A 26942-nucleotide genomic window follows, 5' to 3' on the forward strand; every position below is an offset into this window, starting at 1 on the left:
CCTTTGGCAATTCTTATAAAAATGCCTTGGTTGATTGACATTGTAGTTGCTATAATAACAAAGCTTGGTCTCCAAACTATCACACCTTAGGCATGGGAGAAGCTTGTCAGGTTTTTTGGGCATCACTTTATCAGGAATGCTGCCTAAGCTCCTCTTTTTCCCATTTGCTGATTCACTTGTCTTAGTTTCCTCAACATTTTTCCATGCTTTCTTTGCTTGAGACTCATAATCACTATTTTCAAATGAGGATCCTTGATCATCCTCATTGGGTATTGAGGATTCATAATTTGTTTCCTATGAACATGGAAAAAACTCTTATTTGTAAGCCCATCATCAATGAATCCATCAATGGATATTTGAAAATAATTCAATCAACATCAGAATCTCAAGAGCGTGTAGGATCTATGGGATAAAAGAAAGATAAAAATAGATGTACAGAATCTAAAATATGAATAAATTTCTCTTGCATCTTATCTAAAGTTATACAAATTGTATCACTCTCAACAATTGAAAGAACACAAATTAATGATTTTATTTGATAATTTAATAGCTATTCTGACCATTTATGTACTATCCAGATTGATTTTCGTCTTCTATTGCTGATTTAATTGCCTACCTATATGCCTAACAAGAAAGATTGTTAGACTCTATTGCTTTATTGAAAATTTTCTCATTCAGAATCCTAATGAATGAAATTAACAAAGAAGGCCTCAAAACTCAAGATGCCCTATCTAAATTATCATGGTGGCGGTTAATGTTTATAATACTCAACTAAGTAGGGTCTATATGTTCATTTCCATTCAATCCTATCAATTCTCTCCAAGAATAAATATAAAGAACAATGGTTATCTAATTATCCCTAACAATTGATGCACCCATTTTTCTACCATGCTTTCATACCCATCATATTTTAACTAAAAGTTGCTAGAGATTGCTAGAAAAGAAAGGAAAAAGCTGATTTTAATAAGGAAAAGCATCTTTATCTTCAATGGCAGGTGTCAAGAAAGAGAAGCTTGGTAAGTTTATCCATAGCAAAATTATTGCAGAGAAACACCACAAAAGCATTTGACAGTGTAAGATTTGAAAGAAGATAAACAACAATTTGCTAAATGGGTTTCCTCATACATTCCAAATTCTGATACTAATCATATTCATATATCAAGGAGTAACTACAAGAGAAGAATATTAGATTGTGGACTATTGACAAACACATGAACATACAATTACAAGTTGTATCAAGGCAGTTGAATTTTTTTTCAACATTTGGATAAAGTTCTCAGAACATCTTTTGAAACCAACTCAATTCACAAACTTGCCCCACTCTTTTTTAAATCTTGTTTAAAATCAAAGGGTGGGTTTTTGAAAACTAAATCAGAATACCCATTTAAGCATTATAAATGTAAGTCTTGAAACCTGTTCTTCAAGTTGCTCTTCTGAAAGGCATTAAAATCTTAGAAACAACTGAGTTTTAGCAATGAAAAGATTAAAAAATCCATGAATGGTGAAGCTTGGGAATCTTATACAATCAAAAAACTCCACAAATATCCTACACCACTCGAAGAGTGTGGAATTTTTCTGGATGGGTGTTGTATCTTAGTCTAATAAAAGGTCTTGCTATCTCCACACACCCTTCTCCCATCTATCCTTACCGACATGTATCTTAGCAATGTTATGCTATTGTCTTCTATGTTTTAGGGCTTGATATGATTGCCAGCATATATGCTCCCTAGAAGATGAGAATGTTGTTGATTTTAGGGGATCAAGAGAGAATTTTGAGATGCCAGACCAAACAATTCTTTACTCTATATTTGAGAAGCTTATTTATTAAATATGTATCTTTCTAAACCATTCAAAACTTCAAAGCCACATCATATATGTGGATTGAGATGATTATAGGGATTTGTATCCCTCAATTGTCCTACAAAATATCTAACATCTATCTTTTGACTAGATTTCAGGAAGGTTTCAATTTCTAGTTCATTGAATGACCTCTAACCATTTTCCAACAAATCATGTTGCATAAGAAGCTTGAAAATAAAATTGTAATGGGGTATAATAGTTGCAAATTTTAATAAAAAAACTAGAGCCATATTATTTAACTATAGTTCACATAATATTTTTTTCTATTGAAGTTTCATATACCCATTTGATGAGGATTTTTGTGGATATAGTTTTAAAAATATTTTCTATTTGTTTGTTAGTAGGGTGTCAAATGAAAAATGGAAATAGAATACCTTTGACTCAGTGCCTTAGAAAAAAATCAATGAATAGATGGTTGTTTCCCAAGGATCAAGATTTTGTGTCTAATATAATTGAATACGTCTTAGATAATTATTATTTAATCTGTGTCAATGAATTATTAAATTGATACATGCTCAAGATTTGATCAGCTTCTCTATGGTCCATCAGAGTGCTTGGAATATCAAATGTACTTGATAATTGTTAGATTATGCTCCTTGCTGAAATTTTTTTTGTTGTTAGATGATGAGCGACTCAACATTATTTCACTTGGAAGAACTACCAGTGAAACAGATGTTGCCAAAGCATTATTGAGAAAGATTGCTTCTACAAAAGGAAGAGTTACTACTACACAATTTGCCTCAAATATTCATCGTCTTGGTAGTGTTAAAGCAACAGCTAAGCTTACTTGTAGGAAACTGGTAGGAATATAATTTTTAGTCTCTATTTTATCATGTGCCACCACACATGACTTTGTATAAATCCATCAAGTGGCATCACAGCATCAACAAGGTCTAATTGGGAGTTGATAAGTTGTAGGTTTCATCATCTAGGAGTCTTTGTCATCTTTAATGCACTGATCCCTTTATTCTCATCTAGAGGGACTTATCTAGTGTTCTCATAACACAAACAAGTTTCTTCATAGGATCACTCTCCTTGATCTAATCAATTCCAAACCATATTACAGTGCACATATCATTCTCATGTGCCACCATAGGCTCTAAATCTTATAAACATAATCTTTTTCCCTCAATCCATCCATTGGATTCATCTAAGCAATCTTGTCAACAAGTTATCAGATACTCACAATGCCCAATAGGCTCCAATCTTGTCTTCACTTTAACCAAGTGTTTTCTCCATCTTCACACACTTCATAAAACTTCAATTAACCTATTCCAATGGTTCCCAAATCTTCAACTCATCATCTGATACCAAAACTCAATTCTAGCCCTTCACTAGGCCTATTCCCAATTAGCCCTACCTAATCAGTTTTTCACTATTTTCTCTCACCTTTCCCAAAACACTTAGAAAAATAAGACCATATCCTAATACCCTTTTGGACACTTTACAACATACTAAAAATTCTCATGCTACTTCCTTGGACCATATGCCCAAACCAACACTGCTGCCCACAATTAACCCTCTTTAAGTGCTCCTGTTACAAAGCAACCACTAGTAGATCTCATTCCCAAAACCATCTAACCTCAAACACAATTGTATCCTAACCCAAAATAAAGTATTTTCACATTCATAGGAGATTCCATAATTTTTTTCTTGTCCAATCATCAATCCCTCCTTTCTAGGTGCATAAGCCTAGGGTTTTGCCAAACTCACCTCTCCAAACATTTCTAGACCCTCCCAATGGATCCAACACCTTCACTTGATCCTAACACGACCTTCTGTGAAATAAAATAAAGCCCTCATGTGGATGGAATCTCTAGACCTTGACTGTTCCAACCACCAAGTGTTCCCAAACAGCACTCTGTCTCAACTAGAGACCTTCTTCTCCAATCTCATTGCACATTCCTGCATGAAAAAAATAACTACAAGAAGTATCATACATGTTTAACCATCCTTCTATAAGAAAAAACCATCTACATAAAGTGGGAGGGGCTTTTACTCATTAAAATAACACAACAGAGTTAAATCTATCACGTGTCTGTCTTATTACAACAAACAAAATGACTTCTTTCTCTTAAACTTTCACTATCCAAACATTAATAAGTCATGATCAAAGCATTCTAAATACTTAGGATTCAAATACAAATCTTTTTTATTCCAAAAGGCTTACAAACTTTAAAACAAACCAAATTTCAGCAATCACTGTTTGTGACAGTTATAATGTGATAGTGAAATACATAATTTTTTTTTTTTTTCAATACTTTTACATTGAGATCTCTGACCATCATGCTTTTACTTGGATTTCATTGATCCTTGGGAGAATGATGTCGGAGCATCAAGGTCAAGGTTGAAGGCATAAGAAGACATTAAGGTCTTAAGATAGCCAACATGACCATGTTAGAACATTTGATGTAATAAGACCCTTTGAAGGTCCTTTCTGATATGTTTGTAATCATAAACGTTCAAGTTGTAAGACATTCTTGGCATCAAGATGAAAGGGAAAGATTCATTTATGTAATTTAGTAAAATATCATGGGCAAAGGGAGTCCTAGAATGTACTAGGTTGATAAATGGAGTCAAAGAGTCATAAAATGCATATCAAATGCAAATAAATGCAATGTAATTGGAAAATATGTCAAAATGTTTCCAAACAAGCCACATATGGCACTATGGTAGAGTCATGGGATTAACTAAATGTTTATGGGTCTTTTAAGTGTTAGAAAGGTCAATTAGTCTCAAAAATGTCACAAGAATTGAGTCCTAAAGCAAAATGTCACAAGAATTGAGTCCTAAAGCCCGAGATTATCATAAAGGATTGTTATTAAAGATATTAAAAATTGTTCTAAACCGTCCCAAGACAGTTAAAGGGAGTTTGGTCGATTGTAGGGAGTTAGGAAATTTGAAAAAGGAGAAAAAGAAGCTTATATGAACATGATAGATGAATGTGTAAAGGTGTTGAGTAGATTTCAATGTGATATCCCTGGAAAATAAATTTAAAAATTCTATATTTCGCTGTTAAAACTATCACAGAACAGTGACTATGCAATTTGGTTGTTTTTAATTAGTGCAAGCTTTATTTCAATTCAAAGCTTTTCTTTGAATATGAAAATTATTGAGAAGGTTATTTTGTAAGATTCTTTTATTTGTGAACAGCCATTTGTAAAGGATTTTGCACAGTAATAAGAGACTATCACTGTCATGTGATAGAACTTGACTGTCTGAGGTGAACTGAATGAATTTGACCCCTCCCACTACTGTATTGTTTATGTAACTCATGGAAGAGTTGTTGCTAATTTATTATGCACCTATTTGATATAATTTTGTGCAGAGATATGCAGGGAGATTAGAGACAAAGATCTTTGAATGTGATAGGGTGTTGTTTGAGGGTCATTAGGTGAATGGGATAGTTATGAGTTGGGAGATTTCATCCACATGAGGGGTATATTTTATTGCATAGAAGGTCAAGATTGGACCAAGAGAAGGTTTTGGATCCATTGTAAGGATCAAGAAGTGCTAAGAAGGGTTCATGTTCCAAAGAATTTCAACATTCAACCTTTATAGATGTTTCAGTCCTAAATTCATATCCCTTGATGTTAGGCCCAAATGGTCTAAGGACTAAGTTTTTTTAAATTTTAAAACAATTGTGAGGCCAAACTTGCATAAGCTAATTAATTTTTAATTAATTGAAATCTGAATTCTTCTTTTGACCCTTAGGCCAAGCCACTTAGGCCTTTTTTTCAACAAATTTCAATTGCAATTATTTCATAGCTGAAATTGTAATGATCTTAGGCTCACGAGTTTTTGAGATTTACGCATCTTTTGAGCTCACATGTTCTTAATTGAAGATTGCATTAATATGTTTCAATCTTTTAGTCATCTTCATTAGTTGATGCATTAATCAGATTAGTCATTGCTATTAGGATTAGTCATGGCATGCTGTTGTTAGTGCCTAAGTAACTTTCAGCTTGTGACATCTCTTTGAGGCATTTTGCAAATAACTAAAATACATTGTCTATAAATCCACATTTTGCAAACATCTAGGCCTTCTAGAAATTATAGGATCATTTTAGTTACATTTGAAAACATTAATCAACAATTTCCATATGTGCAGATATAAACATTAACTACAACATGTCCAATTTATTCATAGGTATAATTTCCTGTGAAGAAAGACCACACCTAACAATATGAACCCAAAAAATAATAATGAGACAATGGCTACATTGTGGGCTCAGTTTTGAAGAAAAATTGCTAAATTTTATTGTCCTTGCAAAAAGTGTAAGGGCTTAAAGAATCGAAGAATTATAATCAGAAGAGCCCAGAGTCATTGTAGGCAATATGGTCATGTTGAAGGGGGCCACAATTTTTTTCCATTACTGAATATGGATTTCCTACTGGAGGAACATGGATGTGTGAATATCCAAGCTGAGGATAACACTCCCATGGAAGAAGATGATAATGTGCCAGAGGACATGATTGAAGAAGATGGTATTGGGGAAAGTGATGAAGAGGCTCACAATGATGGTACTAGCGAATTTGATAATAATGATGAAGATGGTCTTGATACACCTTTACTTGAGAAGGCACACGAGCCCTTATACGAAGGCTCCGAAACAACTCTACTCTCAACTATAGTGTTGTTGGTGAATCTAAAGGTTGTGAATAGTATATCCAATGTAGCAATGTCATGTATGCTAAGGTATGTCATTTTTGTCATCTTCAATGTTAGCATACAATTACTATTCATTATATTAACAATGCATATTTGTTCTTGTAGGTTGATTAGTGAGTTTTTTTTACCACCATCAAACATTTTGCCTCATTCGTACCTAGAATTATCTAACATTATGGATCAGATTGGAATGAAGTATCAGACAATACATGCATGTCCCAACGATCACATTCTATATCATAAACAACATGAACTTGCAATAGAATTCCCTAATTCTCATGTTAGTAGGTACCAGTTAGATCAAATAATAAAAAGAGTGCCTCACAAGGTTCTTCGGTACATTCCCATTATTGCACATCTTAAATGGTTATTCAAGTGCACTAGCTTGGCACAATTTATAGATTACCATGCATGCAATAGAAGTCAGGATGACATTATGTGAATGCCTGCCAATGGTTATACATTTAAAGAGATAGAGGAAACATGGTCACACTTTAAAGAAGAACCTCATAATCTGAAACTTTTATTGGTGGTAGACGGTGTCAATCCATATGGAGATATGAGATCCATTTACTTAGTATGGCCTATTTTTGTTATTAACAATAACATTCCTCCTTGGATGTCCATAAAGAGGGAGCACATAATGTTGTTAATAATTGTGTCAGGTATTTTTTTATTTTATATTTATCTAAATTAATTTATAAATAGTGCATGAACATGGTTATAATAATTATGTAATGTTTATGTTCATTCAATTGCTAGGTAAATACCAACTTAAATATATAAACATGTATATTGAGCCACTAATTGATGAGTTTTTGAAGTTACGGAATGGAATCACTATGTATGACATATCTAGACCAATAGGACATCGACAATTTCAATTCCATGCAATGCTTGTATGGACAATACATGATGCCCCTGGGATAACTCATTTTTGCGATATGTTATATTGTTCAGATCACATATTTTTGGTTTGTTATAGTGCTTACACATTACTATTGAATACTTAAGTTGCGCATGATAATTGTACATGATCCAATTATACATGATCTTTTAGGTCTTCAAACAAAGGGAATATTTGGATGTCTAGTTTGTGGTCCGAAGGTGAAATATCGTCATTCGAGAAGTTTAGGAAAGTAGGTGTTTGATGAGTTTAGACACTTTTTCCACAATAATAATAGGTATTGAATTGTCAAAAAAAATATTTTCAATGGGAAAGAAGAGACATCATCAAGGCCATGAAGAATGACACCTCATTTATGGAAGTTGGAATACGATCGACTAAATCATCAAGGTAATGTCCAATTTGTCATCTAAAGTTTACAATTTGTATTTTGATATTGTCTTATATTTACTAATGCTATAATTGATGCTCGTGAAGGTCATCAAGGCATCAATGACCAACTTCTTAGAGGAATGAAAATTTATCCTACTCAATTATAGGGTTGTAGTAGTCTTATGCTTGAAAAAAGAAGAGGAAGCCTCATGTTATAAGAGTAGAACCACAAGAGCCATAGGAGAATGTTGAAGATAGTCATGATGTGCCTATTAGCATCATGACTATATTTGGCATTCTCCTATGGCTCATAAGGGAGATCAGCTAGCAAAGATGCTCAGTTAGCTTTTAATACACTTCATCGATGAGATTGAAATATATGAGATTCATTACTACACTCCAGAATGGGCTCATCTTCAATCTTTAGAAGATTGAAGATGAGCCCATTCCCAAGTTTAGTAATGAATCTCAAAGCTCCTTTAGCTCAAGCATATCATGTCCTTTGGATGATCTTTCTGAAGCTGCAACAATATTGTATCCTTCAGGTGTTTTATTCTTCATCTTTCTTCTTTATTATTCTATAGAATAATTCTTATGGTTTAAGTTTTTTAGCATCAATTTGTAATTTCAGTCAAAAATCTCTATATATCTTTTCTTGCTACACAGGGTTGCTTAGTTTTTATGTAAATGTCTTTGCTTTTGCAGCTTGGACTTAAATTCACCACCAATGTTCTTTATACTCAGCCAACAATATATTTGTACCAAGTATAGTGCATTGTAATGGTATTTTACATACAATGTTGATGTTTACTCAAGAAGACTATTTTTATTTAGTTTTATTCGCCAAGTTTCTTTTTCAGTTTGATTTTGAGCTAGTGACACTTGAGACTCAAATGCCTATAAATGCTTCATGCAGTGTCCAGTTTCAAGCCCTGATCACTAGGCAAGCTCCTAGCTCTTATTACAATTTGCTTACTACAATGTCACATCTAGTTTGCACGTGATTCTACTATGTTAGGATAAACCACAGACAAAAATAAAAACTACATGCAAAGATAACCAATAATAGAAAATAATAGATCACATAGAAATGAACACAAGGCACCAAGATTTAATGTGCTTCACCCAATCCCTGGGCTATGTCCACCAAATAACAAGTTTGATCTTATTACAATCTAGTGATTACAACCTGATTAGAATCTATAATCCCTTACAGCTCAATACCACCGCAAGAACCAATTTTGCATCACAACATAATGAAAAATATCCAACCCTAAACCATTTTATACAAGTATTAAACTGCTTTAGGGTTATAACATGTCAGCCATTATTAGCCATAATTTTAGTGGCGAATCTGCAAATGGCAAATAGTACCAAAACAATTGGCGAATAGTGCCAAAAAATTTTTTTTGGCCAATGCTCTGAACCCCACTAATTATGAAGTATGTACAGTACTTTCCTTATCAGTCACTGCAATCTAACATTCTTCCACTTGGGGACTAATTAGGGTCCACGCTAAACAACAATCTCTCACTTGGAGATTGATCCTGTAGCAATACCACTACCACATGGGGCTCCCACTGGATCAAACCACCCTAGACTCTACTATTCTTTTATGCATGTTCAGTCTAAAAGACCAACCAAAGCTGAAGAGGAGTTCAACTTCTCCCTTGTTACAACCTTTGTCAACATATCTGCTGGATTGTCATTGGTATATATCTTCTCCAACTTTAACTGTCCATCCTCCAAAGCTAACCGAATGAAATGATATCGCAACTGTATGTGTTTGGTCTTAGAATGTAGAGCCAAATTCTTAGCAAGATGAATGGCACTCTGACTATCTATGAACAAATAATTATCCTTCTGAGGATGTCCCAATTCTTTAAAGAAGAATTCAAGCCATATCATCTCCTTGGCTACCTCTGTAGCAGAAACATACTGTACCTCTATAGTGGATAGAGCATTAATCTTTTGTAACCTAGAAACCTAGCTCACAGCTGCCCCACCAACAGTAAAGACATAACCTGTAGTACTCTTCTTGGTATCAATATCCCCTACCAAATATGAGTCAACATAGCCCTGTAAATCAGTAGTAGAGCCCCCAAAGTGTAAACACTTATTGGATGTTCCTCTCAAATATCGAAGAATTGACTTGATAGCATTCCAATGCTCAAATCTTGGATGATTCATATATTGGCTAACGACTCTCATTGCATGTGCAATATCTAGCCTAGTGCATACCATAGCATACATCAAGTTTCCTATAGCTGAAGCATAGGGTACTTTGGACATCTTATCCTCCTCTTCATGTGTCTTGGGACACATCTCCTTAGTCAATTTCAAATGACCAAGTAAAGGTGTGCTGATAGCTTTAGCATTCTTCATAGAGAAACATTACAACACCTTCTCAACATAATCAGCTTGAGATAGCATCAATGTTCTATTCTTCATATATCTACAAATCTTCATACCAAAGATTTTTTTTGCTGCCCCCAAATCCTTCATAGCAAATGCATGTGCTAACTGGCATTTTAGCCCCTTAATATGATCCATGTTAGACCTAGCTACAAGCATATCATCAACATATAGACATAAAATAATGTAGCTATCATCATCCAACCTCTTAAAATAAACACAATAATCTGAATGCCACCTATTATAGCCATGCTCATGCATAAACTTGTCAAATTTTAGATACCATTGCCGAGGTGCTTGCTTCAAGCCATATAAACTTTTCTTCAATTTGCACACAAAGTTCTCCTTACCTTTGACCTCAAATCCCTATGGGTACGCCATATATATTTCTTCATCCAAATCACCATGAAGAAAGGATATTTTGATATCCAACTGCTCTAAATGCAAATCTTCAGTAGCCACAAGACTTAAAACAGTAAAGATAGAAGTCATTTTAACAACAGGAGAAAATATCTCATCAAAATCAATTCCCTTTTTTTGTGTGAATCCTTTTACAACTAACCTGGCGTTAAATATTTTCTTACCTCCTTCCTCTTCTTTCAACCTGTAAACCCACTTATTCTATAAAGCCTTTTTACCTCCAAGCAACTTGCATAGATCCCATGTCTTATTCTATAGAAAAGAGTCCATTTCATCTTTCATTGCAGACTCCCACTGAATCTTAGTATCCACCTACACAACTTCATCATAACTTTTAGGTTCACCAACATCAATATGTAAAATAGAATACAAAGAGGGAGAAAATCTTTGTGGAGGTCTAATTTGCCTCATTGATTGTCTAACATTCACTAGTGTGTGTGGTATTTGTTGTTGCAGTTGTTGCACATCATGAGGAATGGCTAGGATCGCCTAGACTACGGGCCCACATTATTCAATTTATCAATTTATCAAATTTTCTAAATCAATGGTTTGTAATATATTCAAATCAATTTCCTTGATCAAATTCGATTTATTTCATTTCTAAGATTGATCATTTTATTCCAAGTCTTATTTAATTAAAAGAAAATCTTCTCTTTTAATTAAATAAAATAAAATCTCCATTTAATTAAAAGAAAACCTCTCTTTTAGTTAAATAGTTCATCCACATTTAATTAATTAAGAGAAAAACATCTCTTTTAATTTAATTAAATATCTTCCATTTAATTAAAAAGAACTTGCTCCCTTTTAATTAAATAAAAATCCCACTTAAATATCTCTTTTGATGAAAAAAGGAAATAAAATAAATTCTTTTTATTTAATTTCTCTACACTTAAAAAAGTGATCTAAGTGGGATTTATCTTTCCACTTTCTCCTCAACCACTCCTCTTTTCTAATTGGTGGAATCTTGTCTCACATGGATCACCACTTTCTTCTTAACCACTCCTCTTTTCTCATTGGTGGAATTTACTCTCACATGGATCAAGCTCTATTATCCCAAATTGGTTGTGAGAAGCCTCTCACCTCCATAATTTCCTTTATAAGGGAGAGCCCTCTCCTCATGTTAGACACCCATGATTATGCTATCGTTATGCTGCAGGTTTGAAGACCAATTTTTGAAGGAGTTTGAATAAAAAAGCTTTTTGTGGAGAACTTCTATTTTCTTGTCTTTTTCTCTCTTGCACCCATCATGGGCTTTTATTTTAAATCTTGCATTTATAGACTAGATTTTGCTTTCATAGATTAGATCTTATTTTCATGCATATTTGAAGATCATGGAGACTAGCATTCTTGCCTTTCCTCTTTGAATCTCTCATCTCATGGTGTACTTGCATGGGCACAAAAATAGGTCAAACTGAGGGCGTCCATTGCAAACCTTTGCACTCTATGAGTAGAGAGCTATGGATCGATTTGTGAGGGCTCATTCTTGAGTTTTCTTACATGTAATGATTCATAAAAGTGTGACAACATTTTAGCACACATTTTTGGCACCCACCGTGGGGCTTGAATCAAGTTTCTAGCTCCATTTGCTTTTATTTTTCATCTTTGGTTTTTTACAGCAGCATATTGGATCTAATCAAGTGCTTTTTAAAATTTTTCACTTTGGTTTTAAGGCCAACCCATATATAGATTGGTTTGCAGGCAAAAAATCTAGTTGGTTTAAAGATGTTAGGAACCTGTGTGTTCCTTCTGTTTATTTTGTTAGAGTAGTGTTGTTGGACGCATATGCTTTGTAAGTCGTCCCGTGAGTTTATTTTATTATCCCACATGCATAGGTAGTATTACTTTTCTAGATCGTACCCAGTATATAAGAATAGGTTGAGGCCCTTGATGGGCACGGACGAATTTATTGTATTGAGCTTGCTCAAAGGAGGTTACCCCCTCGAAGTGGCCTGCGATCAGTAGATTTATTTTGAGTTCTGCTATCACTTTGTATTCTGTTATTTCGAGCATTCTCACGATATTGCTATAAGGAGGTTCTTCACATCTGGTATCAGAGCACTCTCTTGGGCTCGCTGGGTGGAAATTACATCAGGAGCAAAAATCATGGAAGAGGAAATTGCATCCCTCAAAACCAGACTTCAAGATCTGGATGACAAAATTCTGGGTCTTAACTTTCAGCAGTCAGCCATGAGCCGAAACCATTCAGGAGATACTGGGTCCTCTTCTAGCAATTTCCGTGGACCAAAGCTTGATTTTCCATGCTTCGATGGTTCTGATCCGACTAGATGGATCTATAGGGCAGAGCAGTATTTTAGCTTGCATAATACTTTGGATAACCACAAAGTCTCCCTTGCATCTTTTCATTTGGAACATGAAGCTCTTCAATGGTTCCGTTGGTACATCAAGGCTAATGTAGGCCCAACGTGGAGCGAATTGTGCACCCTCATTTTGGAGCGCTTTGGCCCTAGTTCCTTTGATGATTTCACAGGAGCACTCACTAAACTGCGTCAAACAGGCACTGTAAGAGAATACCAGACAGAGTTTGAAAAATTAGCTAATTACACAGAGGGCTTGTCTGATGAATTCTTCCGTAGTTGTTTTGTCAGTGGTCTGAAGGATGCACTTCGCTCAGAAGTCAAAATGTTTCGACCCACTACAATGATGGAAGCCCTTGGGTTGGCTAAGTTAGCGGAAGACAAGATTAGTGCTCTACAATGCTCCAGATCTAATTTTGTTCCATTCAGAAACACAGGTTCTCACAACCCTCCCGTCATACCAGCTCCCAGAACTACTCCGATCAAGCACTTGTCTGAAACAGAGATGCGAGTCAGGTGAGACAAAGGGCTTTGTTATAATTGTGATGAGAAATGGTCTCGGGGCCATAGATGTGTTCAACAAAAGCTCTATCTCTTGGATGTGGATTCTCCACCAGAACTGGAAGAATATGTAGATGCTCAGGAAATAGTGGATGATGAGGTTGAGCCTCACCAGCCTGAACCTCCTTCACCAGAAGCTCCACCAGAGATATCTGTCCATGCTTTGGCAGGAGTCACTACTCCACAAACCATGCGGGTCCAGGGTTTCTTCAAGAAGATCCCTCTTACTATACTCATTGATTCCGGTAGCACTCATAACTTCATTGATCCACGAATAGCCAAACAGGCTGATTGCTTTATCCATCCCTGCTCTAGCTTTGAAGTCATGATTGCCAATGGGGGCACTTTACCTTGTAAAGGGAAATGTCGCAATGTGCGTCTCTCTATTGGAGATTATAACATGCGCTCTGACATGTTTGCCTTACCCTGAGGTGGCTGTGATGTGGTTTTGGGTGCCCAATGGTTACGCACTCTTGGCCCCATTCTCTGGGATTTTGCTGAACTTTGGATGCATTTTTCAGCCGAGGGGCACCAACACACTTTGAAAGGCTTACAACCAGGGTCTCTCAGCATCATCAGTTCACACCGTATGGAAAAACTTCTTAAGAAGAATTCACATGGTGTCATCGCTCAGCTCCATTCCATTCAGATGCAGCCATCAGCAGTCTCTAGCACTCCTGTCGATCTCCAACACATTTTGGACAAGTATTTTGGTATATTTGCTGAACCTGTGGGATTACCTCCTTCTCGTCCAGAGGACCACCGTATTCAGCTCCTTCCTGGCAGTGTTCCGCCCAACATCAGGCCCTACCGCTACCCATTTCATCAGAAGACCGAAATCGAGATACTTGTCCGTGACTTACTGAAGCAAGGTATTATTCGCCCTAGTACCAGTTCCTTTTCTTCTCCAGTTCTGCTTGTTCGCAAAAAAGATGGGTCATGGTGACTCTACATTGATTTTCGAGCACTTAATCATCTCACTATAAAGGACAAGTTTCCCATTCCAGTTGTTGATGAACTTCTTGATGAACTTCATGGGGCTCATTTTTTCTCCAAGTTAGATCTTCGTTCTGGGTATCATCAAATTCGGGTTAATGAGGAGGATATACCTAAAACTGCCTTCTGCACACATGATGGTCACTATGAATTTTTAGTCATGCCCTTTTGCCTCACGAATGCTCCTTCAACATTTCAGGCAGTGATGAATAACATATTTCGACCATACCTCCGGAAATTCATTCTGGTCTTCTTTGATGATATCCTCATATATAGCAAAACTTGGGCTGAGCATCTCCATCATCTGGAGCTTGTCTTGCAACTTCTCTCTGATCATCAACTCTGTGCAAAACTATCTAAATGTGTGTTTGGCCAGGAGGAAGTGGAGTATCTCGGGCATATTGTTGCACACCATGGAGTGCGGGTGGATCCTACAAAAATAGATGCCATGAAAACTTGGCCGCATCCTAAAACTCTCAAGAGCCTTCAGGGTTTTTTGGGGTTGACTGGCTACTACCGCAAGTTTGTCAAAGATTACGGGAAAATTGCAGCACCATTGACAGCTCTGTTAAAAAAGGATGCCTTCTCCTGGACCCCTGTTGCTGAGACTGCATTTGAACAACTGAAACAGGCTATGTGCAGTACACCTGTTCTCGCGATGCCAGATTTTTCCAAACCCTTCACTATTGAGAGTGATGCTTGCGGCAATGGATTGGGTGCTGTTCTCCTGCAAGATGACCATCCTATTGCGTTCACTAGCAAAGCCCTCTCTGGTAAGAATCTAGCCCTCTCTACTTATGAAAAAGAAATGATGGCTATTTTGCATGCTGTACAGAAGTGGCGGCCATACCTCTTAGGGAGTCATTTTTGCATCAGAACCGATCACCAAAGTCTGAAATACTTCCTGGAACAACGGGTATCCTCTCCTACACAACAAAAATGGGTCAGCAAACTCATGGGGTATGATTATGAGATCACCTACAAGAAGGGTAAGGAGAATATTGTGGTAGATGCTCTTTCTCGCACATTTGATAATCAAGCTTCCCTTTCCGCTATTTCTATGCCCATTCTCAATTGGTTAGCGTCTGTTCAGCAGGGCTATGACAGTGACTCTTCTTTATCTCAAATCATTCACCAGCTAGCCAATAATCCTTCTGCTATACCACATTACTCTTGGGATGGTGCTTCTCTTCGATACAAGGGTCGGCTAGTGCTTTCTCAGAACCCAGCTCTACATCAGGCTATTTTTTATGAACTCCATGCTTCTCCTTCAGCAGGGCACTTAGGCTTCCTCAAAACTTATGAGCGAGCAAGGAGAAACTTCTTTTGGAAAGGGATGAAACAGACGATTCAACAGATGGTGGCTGAATGTGATACTTGCCAACGCCACAAGGGTGAAACGACCCTCCTTCCTGGCTTGCTCGAACCATTGCCCATCCCTACACGGATTTGAACTGATATTTCTATGGATTTCATTGAAGGGCTTCCTAAATCCGGTGGCAAGACAATGATCTTGGTTGTGGTTGATCGTCTCTCGAAATATAGTCATTTTTGTGCCCTCAGTCACCCCTATACTGCCTCCTCTGTTGCACAAATCTTCATGGACCAGTTATTTCGTCTTCATGGACTCCCTTCTTCCATTGTCTCTGATCGTGATGCAACTTTTACCAGTCATTTTTGGACTGAACTGTTTCAGAAAATTGGCACCAAACTGAAGATGAGTTCGGGCTATCACCCACAAACTGATGGTCAAACGGAAATTGTCAATAAATGCTTGGAAACTTATCTTCGTTGCTTCACTTCCGAACAGCAACATCAGTGGGCCAAGTGGCTCCCTTTAGCTGAATGGTGGTACAATACCTCTTACCACACTGCCTCTAAAATGACTCCATATGAAGCAGTCTATGGTCAGGCACCTCCAGTGCTCCTTCCCTACACTCCCAACAGCTCACCAGTCCAGGCAGTTGACATAGTTCTCCACAGCAGGGATCAGATTCTTCGTACCTTACAGGATAATCTTCACATGGCCCGTAATCGGATGAAACAGCAAGCAGATCAACACCGTTCTGAGCGCTCATTTCAAGTTGGGGATATGGTTTTTCTTCGTCTACAGCCATACAAACAATCCTCCCTAAAGCTGAAAGGGCGTCATAAGCTGGCCCCAAAATTTTATGGGCCTTATCAGGTTCTGCAGAAGATTGGTTCAGTTGCTTATAAACTGGAACTTCCTCCTTCTTCCCGCATTCATCCAGTCTTTCATGTTTCTTGTCTAAAGAAAGTTCTGGGTACCACTGTCAGAGCACAAACTACTCTCCCTGAAATGGATACGGAAGGATCCATTATCCTGGAGCTGGTGGCAATCATTGACCAGCGCACTTGCCAGCTTCGTTCTCGCTCCATCTCTGAGGTCTTGATTCAGTGGCATGGCATGCAACCAGAGGATGCTACCTGGGAACCCCTTCTTCAGATTCAACAACAATTTCCACACCTTAAGCTTTGAGGAAAAAGCTTTTTTCTAAGGGAGAGGGGATGTTAGGAACCTGTGTGTTCCTTCTGTTTATTTTGTTAGAGTAGTGTTGTTGGACGCATATGCTTTGTAAGTCGTCCCGTGAGTTTATTTTATTATCCCACATGCATAGGTAGTATTACTTTTCTAGATCGTACCCAGTATATAAGAATAGGTTGAGGCCCTTGATGGGCACGGACGAATTTATTGTATTGAGCTTGCTCAAAGGAGGTTACCCCCTCGAAGTGGCTTGCGATCAGTAGATTTATTCTGAGTTCTGCTATCACTTTGTATTTTGTTATTTCGAGCATTCTCACGATATTGCTATAAGGAGGTTCTTCACAAAAGATTCAATCATATCTTTTAAACCACTTAGAGTTTGGTTCTAAAATTTTTTTCGTGGATTGGGTATGTGCCCAACATGTTCCCGTTCTATTTTCAGAGCATTTTGACATGATTTGCGTAAGTTAAGAATTTCTCTTTATTTTCATAAAAAGTCATTTTTGATCGCAAATCAGCATATTTTTCAGACAAATTTACATTTTCAGAAAGCCTTTTGAATTCTAAGGGGTGTTCTTTCTTTTTTTTTTGAATTTTGAGGCCGTATTAAGGACCAAAATATCAATTTGATGAATCCGGCCTATTTTAAAAAATTTGGTCCCTAGGGCACAAATGAAGAGATTTTTTTGAATTTCTTACATTTTTGGAAATCTCTTTAGTTTTTAGTAGGGGTCCCTTCTTTTCATTTCTATTCTTGGGTCCGAAATCATAGCAAAAAAAAGGTCTAATCATGTTGACTAGGTTATTCGTATTTCTTTTGCAAGGATTTTCATGTTTTTCTGGTTTTTTCTATTAATTGCTCACTATTTTGGGTTTTTTTGTGTTTTCTGATTTTTTTGGAACAGCATAGCAACAAGTTGTGATTTCATTGGAAAAACGTGCTAAAGTTGTTAAAAATAGGTAAGATCTACTAAGCGCGTTGCGAGGACATTAGGTATTCTTCTTTGGTTGATAACACTTTGATTTGGAACCTTAAAATGAACCTCTCATGTGTCTAGCTTGTGTGTTTTTCTTATGCTTTTATTTTTCAAACACATGCATGATTGATACTAGGTTGTAATCTCTATTGACTTTTATTTAGCAAGCTTGATTATTAATGATAGATTTAGATAGCTATATTGGGTTATTAGACTCGCTGAATCTGCCGACCCCTCATTCCACCCCGTGGTTGCAAGATCAGCGTCACATTAAAGGGGAGGGGTCTACAAGATAGAAGCGGTAAGTGCTCCACTTGGCAAACCTCTTGTGCTTTCTAGAACTCACTAATCTTTGAGTTGTGGAATCGTTTTGGCTTGTGTGAGGGGTTAAGTGTTCCACATTTTTGGACTCACCTTGCATTAGTTAAAGCGTTAAGTGTACCACCTTGTGCTTTTTGATTATTCTTGGATAGATTTTCTTTTGGGGAATTAACATCTGTACACACATAGTAATTAGGCCCCATGAATACTATTCGTGGATCTTGAGGGAGTGAGTTCCTAGTGAAACTCCTCTCAAAGACGAATTCCTTGTAGGTGGGGAGGATACTTTGAGAATATCTTAGATAGATGGATCTTCAACTTGGTGATTGAGGCATCCTTTCTCTGGAGAGGTTGATAGATCACTAGGGGTTGATATCATAGATCTTGAGATAATCTTAGTTAGTGTGTCGAATTAATCTACTTGCTTTGATTGGGCTAAAAGTGAAAAGGTGTCAAAACCTTGGATCTGAAAGCTAAGTCCCCTTGTGGTCCACTATTGTGAGTCAGTCACCTTTAGAGAGGGTTAACCATAGCAGATAATCCCTATACAGGGCAAACTGCAGACGGAACCTCAAGCGGTAATAGCCACTTCTGCCGTGGTTGCAACAATCGCTATATAAATGTCCTCATGGAAGAAATCTCCATGGGGTATGGTTCATTGTGGGTTTTCAAATCTCCCTAGTAGCTCTTGAAGATTAAGTTCTCAGACTGTGTCAAAACCTCGGTGCGTCGGGATTGGAGGTCACCCCTGTGAATCATAAAAGTTGCACAGTCAAACCATTACTAAAAACCTTAGAGAGGCCAACTTTTATTTTCTAGGTATGTATGCAATGATTTTGAAACTCTTTGAGAACATACACAATTAGCTCTCCTAGGGATTAGCATAAACTAAGTCACTTGATTTCTCATGCGCAAGGTTGCTTTTTCCCTTGCTCATTGTTTGAAGACTATTTTCTTGAAATCCCTTTTTGCTATCTTGTGTGCTTGGTTCATGATAAAGAATCTATTGATACATCTAGTTGGCTATTTAAAATGAACAAAATTTGAGTTCTTGAGTTGAGACTTTAAGATCGAATAACTTTGTTATCCCATTATTTCTAGTCTCCCTAGGTTGGTCCTATTTGGATTAAGCTACTTACCCCATTTTTAGAAGCCTTCTTGCACCTTAGGCTATTGTGATTTGACCTCTTGAATTAGTGATCATTGATTTCACAAGAGACCTTGTTTGGAGTTGGTGAGTTAGAAACCATCCTTGTTGAGAAAGATATACACTTGGATCCTTTGATATTACACTTGGAGAGTCTTAGTAATCTCTTGTCCATTCACTTTCATCAAAGTTCAATTTTAATTATTTATAGTTTGGGTAAATCATCCTCCTAGTCCATATGTGCTAGGGTATTCACCCAAAGTTGTGGGCACCTCTGTGGCAGTGTTGGTTTACACCTATGGCAAAATTCTATCTTATCACATCTCTTTTGGACAAGTGAGAGCTTTTACTATCCTAGTTTGGTACCAATGTTTCTTAGGGTTATCCTATCAACTAGTACCTTTTCTTTCATGTTGATTACAAGTGCTATTACATGTTGCTCAACATTCAAATGGTCTCAAATGGTATCAAATTTCTCAAAATGACTCTTGGTCTTCTTTCTTCTTTATCTTCCATGTCTTTCTAGTCTCTCATTTCATTTATTCCTCTTCTTCATGTCTTCTTGATTCTTTTCCTCCTATTATCATATAGTCTACCTTCTTCTATTCATTCTTTCTCTTCTTCCATACTTGATTCTTCTTCTTCTAGAACCATGGATCTTGGATATCTTTTTAGGGATCCTCATTTGAGCTCAGATGAAATCCACCTCCTTCTTGAATTTGAAAAGTGTTGTCACTCCAATAGATGCATGGATGCTAACGTTGCAACAAAAATGATTAAAAAAATGGATAAGTCAGACACCTTTGCTAGGATCATGTGCAAGATCAAATCACAATATCCTTCTTCCAAATATTTCCCATCTTCCAAGTCTTATCATGACTCTTATAAATATCATACAGATTTTGCATCTTCCAAGTCTTATCATGATTCTTCTAAATATCATACAGATTCTTCATCCTCCAAGTCTTATCATGATTCTTCTAAATATCCTTCAAATTCTTCATCTTCTAAGTCTTATGATGATTCTTCTAACTATCATTCACATTCTTCATATTCCAAGTCCTACCATGACTCTTCTAGATATCATCCATCTAGGTCTTCACCTACCTCTTTTTCACGATATCATTCTTCTTCTACTTCTACGAAGAGTCTTATTCCTCTTATTAAGACATATGATAATGAACAACATGAAAAGTCTTGTGATATGCCTATCTATAATTCTTCTAGTGACAATGCTTATGATGGTGATGATTATTACATTCTAACAGTTCCTAAAAGTCCTCCTAGTCCTATGCTTGTGCTTAAAGGGGATGAGTCACGAAAAGATATTGATGGTAATTCACATGAATCAAATCTTGAAAACAACATTGATAAATTTTGTGAACAACACCTAAATGATAAATCTGCATTTTTTGATGAAGAGAAAGAATTTTTTTGTGCTGAAATACAACATCAATGGGATAAGAGTTCCTCTTCTAAGAACCCTCATTCTGAAAATAAAGATTACACTCTTGAGCAAGATCATGTTAATGTTGAACCTTTGTCTTCTGATGCTCCCCTTCCATCTTCTACTTCCTCCACTATCCATACATCCCTTAAAGATTCTAAGTCTCTCAAATCTTTTACCAATCATTCGTCCAACAAAGATCCTAATGCTTTTCATGCAGTTCCCTATAGTTATCCTCAAGGGCTACCTCTTAAAGAAACTCAAGCTAACCTTCACTTGGATACAAATACCTTTGACAATGCTAAACCTAAAGAGCCTAAGCTTTCATGCACTATAATTCCTACTTCAGCTAGTCCTTCATCATCTATTCCAAAGTCTTCCATACAATTCCAACATGCTTCCTTCTCCTTAGCACTGGCTTCATGTCAAGAGGACTCTAAAAATGATAAAGAAAAGAATATAAAAAAAGATCAAGATCAAGAACCTTCCATGTCATCCAATCCTTTTCACAATGTTTCTGATCCATTTCATGGTTCTTTTGATCCCTTACGCCCTTTCTCATTCATTCCACCATGTCTTAAGTCTTCTCCTAAGCAAGATCAAGATATACTTACACTGTTGAGCTTATTGACAATAAAAATGACCTTAATATAATTGTGTCTTCCAAAGATGATACTTCCATTAAGGTTATTAAAAATAGTGTTGATACTTCCAATGTTGAGCCTATTGAAAATCAAGAGAACAATTCTATGCTTATGTTATCCAAAGATCCTTGTCAAGATCAAAGTCTTCCATCTTCTTGTTCTACCACACCATGTTCCCTTCCACTTTCTACTCTTCCTAAGTCTTCTCAAGTTTCAAGTACTCCTATTAAAGAAGTTGCTCCTATTCAAGATGTTCATGATATTATTGAAAATCCTAATGCTCACTCTAAAGATGCTGATGTCCTTGACTATCATATGGATATTGATGAACTTATTGATTACCATTTTGCATCTTCCACATCCATCCTTGGACCTCCCCCACCAATACTAAATGCTTCATATATTCCTTCCATCTTGGGTCCTTATGTCCCTTCACTTTCTCCTCCCAATTCTCCTAGTTCTTCATCCATCTTGGGTCCTTACATCCCTCCCTCTCCTATCTTTCCTCAAGATCAATGTAGATGCATATCCTTAAATCTTTTTCATCCACCCACTCATCTAAACCAGTCATATCATCCTTCTTCTTCCACAAGTCTCAACTCTTTTGGAAGTAACTTGAATGTTCAATACAAGAAAAAGAAGCAATTCAAGAATCCATATAAAAAAGAAGACCACCATGTCTCCTCTAATCGACATGGGGGCATTAAGTCAAAAGAGATATCTAAGAAAAAAATTACAAGACAAGTATGGGTTCCAAAATCCATCATTGAAGATACTATCTCTAAATCATCAAAAAGAAATGAAAAGAAGCCTAAGGCTATATGGATTCCAAAATCTCTCTTGAGAGAGTCTAATGTTGAACAACAATTAAATTTGACATTCAAGCTTCCAAAGAATTCCGCTTCATCTTCTTCCAAAAGCATTCTTCCATTCCATGTGCCTAAACTGTAACCTTTTCTATCCACTCACCATATTCCTTCACATATTCCTTCATTCACATTTTCTCCATCCTTTTGCCACCCTTCAAGGTGTGTGTTGACATTGATCTATCTTCCAATCTCACTTGCTTTGCATAAAGCCATATCTTCCATTTTTTTGTCTTCCATCTTCCTTTACCTATCGGCATCTTTGAGCATATCATTTCAACTCCTTTGCATGTCATGGTTTAAAATTTCAAGGAGCATTATCTATAAAGCATGAATTCTTCCAAAAAAAAAAAAAAAATTGAAAAAGATTGAAAAAAAAAAGAAAGAAAAAAAATGAAAATTTTGAAAATGTGCCTTGGTGAAAACCTGGTAATCAGGCACCTTGGTAGCAAAAGTAAAGAGAAATAAATTCATCCTATAGTGAAAACCACTCCCTTGTGGTGCCTTGGATAAGTACCATGATGAAAACCTAACAAATAGGCATCATGCATAGTTCTTCTACATCTTTCATTCATTTCATCTTCTCTCTTTGATCTTGACAATGTTGACCTATAGACAAACATTTGGCTATCTTGTGAGATATCTTATGATGATCTTGTTTTCATTCCTTTCATGTTTAGACTTCATATCTATTTTCCTCCATTCATTCTAGTCTTTTTCTACCCTTTTCCCATTTACCCCTTTGGTCTTGATCTAATAAAATAGAGTAAAATATGATGCTATAAAGTCTCTTGACATGTCTACTTCTTTGGATTGCATCTTTCCCACTTTTACATTATGCTTTCTTGAATTATCCTATATTGGCCTTTCATTTCTTGTCCAAATGTTCTTTACATGACAAATTTTCCCTAGCTTGGGTACTCTTGCGGAGTCAACCTTTGAAGATCACTTTCACTTGCTTCATACACTCCTTACTTATCCATCATATCCACTAGCTTGTTGTTCCATCATGTCCTCTACCTTGCTAAACATTGGGACTGCATGATGTGATCTTGCTTGAGAGTTTGATGCCCATTCTATCTAGGGGCATCTTTGTACATATTTATTGATCCTGAAAAAAAAAATCCAAAAAAATTGATATATTTTAAAAAATCCAAAAAAATGATATATTGTAAAAATTCTAAAAATTGAAAAATGTCTTGAAAAAATGATCATCTTAGTAACAACCAAGCAAAAGGCACTTTGATGTATCTTCAAAAAAATTATATATTCCAAAAATACAAAAAAAATAAAAAATTCAAAAATTCAAAAAAATAGAAAAAGTGCCTTGGTGAAAACCTGGAAACAAGTGCCTTGGTAGCAAAAATACCAAAAAAAATAAAATAAGAAAAAGTCCTGAAAAAAAAAATTAAAAAAATTAAAAAAATCCAAGTGGTGAAAACTTGGAAACGGGCGCTACTTGAGGCCTTTGCACCCCTGTTTCTTAGCACATGTCCTCGACACTTATCCTTTCTCCACCTTGCCTTGTCCTTGTTGCCTTGCTTTGGAATTGGTCTTTGTCTAGGGGGCATAACTATGTTAGCTTTGGTTTCTTAGATGTGTGAGTCTTTAGGACACCTTGCAAATGGTGTTTTTCAACACCCATTGACATCGAGTGTTTTTCAACACTTATTGGTTTGGTCTTACCCAGTATCATCATGTGATCTTACCTTCCTGCAAGCATTTGATCCTTGTCCTCAAAACTCAGTATTAGTTAACACACTTAAATTTTTAAACGCAACACTTAATGCTTGACTTATGTCATGATCTTTTCTTTGTGTGCTGACTGTTATTGATTTTTGTTGAGTGTCCTTGTCTGATAAGTCTCTCTGGGATGCATCGCTAGAGGACTTGGGGCATGGGACATGTTTTTTTTTGTTTTTTCTTACTTGTGGGTGTGGTCTTGAACTCTAGAGTGTCTTTTTTTGTCCTCTTGAAACACTTAGGAGATTTGAGACATCATCCTTGATTGTTTTTGCACAACCATTCTTATAGTCATCTTGGCATCTATGCCTTGATGCGAGCATAGTTTTTCTATATTAAATTGGGTAAGCTAACATCAAAGTCATCTTGACCTTTATGTCTTTGATGCTTATGTTAGAATCTTTCCACATTTCAATCCAATATAAATCGCATTCATATCTTCATAGTTGCATTTGTAACTAGTGATGATTGTGTGATTTTTCGATGTCCATTAATAATGGCCCAATGATGAAAATAAGTTCTTTTACATTCTCTAATGAATAATGAACACAAAATCCTATGTTACAATTGCTCTTTTGCAAGTACACCATTGCATTTCATGTAGCTTGCATTATTAGACTTCATGTTAGTTTTCATTTTTAGGCTGCATTATGAGTTTGAGAGGGTTCTCCTTTCATCTTTACTGTGGACATTTAATCAATTGTGGTCACATTTTGATCTTCATTTCCTTATTTTCTTTCGTGATCTCAATCAAAATTTCTATCTTAAACAGTTGATTGATTTTTGGAGCATTTTCTTTTGTTATTTCTATTTATTTCTATATCTTTCAAACTTCTATCTTCCATATTCTTTTTCCCCACTTCTTTTCTTCTAAATCACCTTTGGGGCATAATATTTCATGCTTGATGATCTACCTTGGTTCTATGATTCTTATATCTTCCATCTTACATCAAGAACCTTATCTTTTGTTTGATTTGATCAAATTTATCAATTTGTTGTTTCTCCTCTATCTCATTTCGATTTCGATCATGAGGGGCCAGTAATTATCAATTTCAATCCTTGATTCAGTTTTATCAATTTTATCCTCGACTTTTTCAAGCTAAAATTTATTTGTCTTCTTTGTCCTGATGTGTTCCCGAGTCAACCACACATCTAGGTTGTTTTGTGATCCCAAATTGACCTCACACTTCAATTTCTTTCTTTGACTACATGTGTTCCCGAATCGATCACACATTAGTCAAAGAGGGGCAAATGTATTCACCCAAAAATGGTTGCCTAGACTACGGGCCCCCATTATTCAATTTATCAATTTATCAAATTTTCTGAATCAATGGTTTGTAATATATTCAAATCAATTTCCTTGATCAAATTCGATTTATTTCATTTCTACGATTGATCATTTTATTCCAAGTCTTATTTAATTAAAAGAAAATCTTCTCTTTTAATTAAATAAAATAAAATCTCCATTTAATTAAAATAAAACCTCTCTTTTAGTTAAACAGTTCATCCACATTTAATTAATTAAGAGAAAAACCTCTCTTTTAATTTAATTAAATATCTTCCATTTAATTAAAAAGAACTTGCTCCCTTTTAATTAAATAAAAATCCCACTTAAATATCTCTTTGGATGAAAAAAGGAAATAAAATAAATTCTTTTTATTTAATTTCTCTACACTTAAAAAAGTGATCTAAGTGGGATTTATCTTTCCACTTTCTCCTCAACCACTCCTCTTTTCTAATTGGTGGAATCTTGTCTCACATGGATCACCACTTTCTTCTCAACCACTCCTCTTTTCTCATTGGTGGAATTTATGCTCACATGGATCAAGCTCTATTATCCCATATAGGTTGTGAGAAGCCTCTCACCTCCATAATTTCCTTTATAAGGGAGAGCCCTCTCCTCATGTTAGACACCCATGATTATGCTATCGTTATGCTGCAGGTTTGAAGACCAATTTTTGAAGGAGTATAATTTGCCTCGTTGACTGTCTAACATTCACTGGTGTGTGTGGTATTTGTTGTTGCAGTTGTTGCACATCATGAGGAATGGCTAGAACATCAGCTTTTGGAGTATCATCTAGCACTACATAATCATCTTCTTTCTTCTCATGTTGCTGCAATAGATCTTTGTACAACACTTTTTCATTGAATATGACATCCCGACTTCTAACAATTTTAAGATTTTCAAAATCCCTAATCCTATAAACAAATTCATTAATTCCATATCCAAAAAAGACACATTTCTTTGATTTAGCTTCTAGCTTGGTTCTATTTTCAGAGTCTATATGTGAAAAAGCTTCACAACCGAAGGTCTTGAGAAAAGAATAACTCACCTTCTTACTAGTCCATGCTTCCTCTAGAATACCATAGCCCAAAGGAGTAGAGGGAACACTATTAATCAAATATACTCTAGTATTGATAGCCTCCACCCACATCTATAAGGGAAACCCAGCATGCAACCTCATGCTCCTTGTGCACTTCATTATAGTCCTGTTCATGCGTTCAACCACTCCATTTTTCTGTGGAGTCCTTGGAATAGTTTTTTGTCTATGAATACCATTAGTGGATAAATAATCTTCAAATTCATGACTGCAATACTCACCACCATTATCAGATCTGAGACATTTTAATTTCTTACCAGTGTCATTTTCAGCCAAGCATTTGCATTTCTTAAAAGTCTGAAATACATCAGATTTCTATCTAAGGAAATAAACCCATACTTTTCTATTTATGTCATCAATAAATGTAACATAATAATGAAAGCCACCAAGGG

The sequence above is a fragment of the Cupressus sempervirens genome, chromosome 5 (assembly GCF_028749045.1).
Source record: "Cupressus sempervirens isolate cs-2001-9-10 chromosome 5, ASM2874904v1, whole genome shotgun sequence".
Lineage (NCBI taxonomy): Eukaryota > Viridiplantae > Streptophyta > Pinopsida > Cupressales > Cupressaceae > Cupressus > Cupressus sempervirens.